The sequence below is a fragment of the Impatiens glandulifera genome, chromosome 3 (genome assembly GCF_907164915.1).
Source record: "Impatiens glandulifera chromosome 3, dImpGla2.1, whole genome shotgun sequence".
NCBI classification, from domain to species: Eukaryota; Viridiplantae; Streptophyta; class Magnoliopsida; order Ericales; family Balsaminaceae; genus Impatiens; species Impatiens glandulifera.
This window is the reverse complement of record NC_061864.1, coordinates 48,114,521-48,115,511: the sequence shown is the minus strand read 5'-3', so window position 1 is coordinate 48,115,511 and position 991 is coordinate 48,114,521.

The following is a 991-nucleotide window of genomic DNA, read 5'->3' as shown; positions in this document are numbered from 1 at the left end:
GTTGTTGGATTTCTTGAATTGAAAATGATCCTAAGATTAATTCTAAACTTTATGTTAAAGTCAAACCCTATAAATCAATCTAGATAAAAAACTCAAATTTGAATTTGGAAAATTTCAAAAATGGGTTTTCTATTCTTGTGCTATTACTCAAAATAGCAACCTAATAAACCTCCCAACATGTTTCTAATTATGTGGGGAACTTATTTAGACCCGTTTTGATCCATCCCGATCATGTTTGATCAAAAATTAATATTTTTTATAAAAATAAAATTTTCAGTTTTTGAATTAGTCAAACGAACATCTATTGTTCATGTTTTGGTTCCAATTAATCATATGAAGCATAAGGAAGCTATTGACAAGTCTCTTACGCTTCATCAAAGCCCAAAAATCAAAAACTTGTTTTTAATGACAAAATTGTTTTGATTTAATGGGACATCACTAATTGAATGACACTTTGGGATGATGTTCAAAATATCCACGGAGCTTTGTGCAGCTTCCCATGTCCATGGATCAAAGGATCTAAGCATCAAACAAAACTTCCAAACCTATAGTTTTGATGTTCTTGAGGACCAGGAAATTTAACATGGGTCTAGCCAGGACTGTGTGTTTTCACGTCCAGAACCGAAAAAAGTTAGGAAATGGCTAATTTAGGACTGAGGGACATCAACACCTAAGACAGAGAAAAAGGTTAGTCCTTGGCTAACCCAGGACCGTGTGTTCTCTACACTTATGACCAACGAAATTAGCCCATGATTAACTCAAGACCGAGAATTTTTGCACCGACCGAGAATTCCGGAACCTCGACCGAGGGATTCAATACCCCGACCGAGAACTTCAATACCCGACCAAGGATGTTAGCACCTCAACCGAGAGATATTAGCACCTCGAACAAGAATCCTGAATCTCGACCGAGGGGATTCAGACACAAGATTGAGGGATTTTAGCCTTGACGGGTAAAATCACACTTAGGACCGATGACATCTTCCTAGGG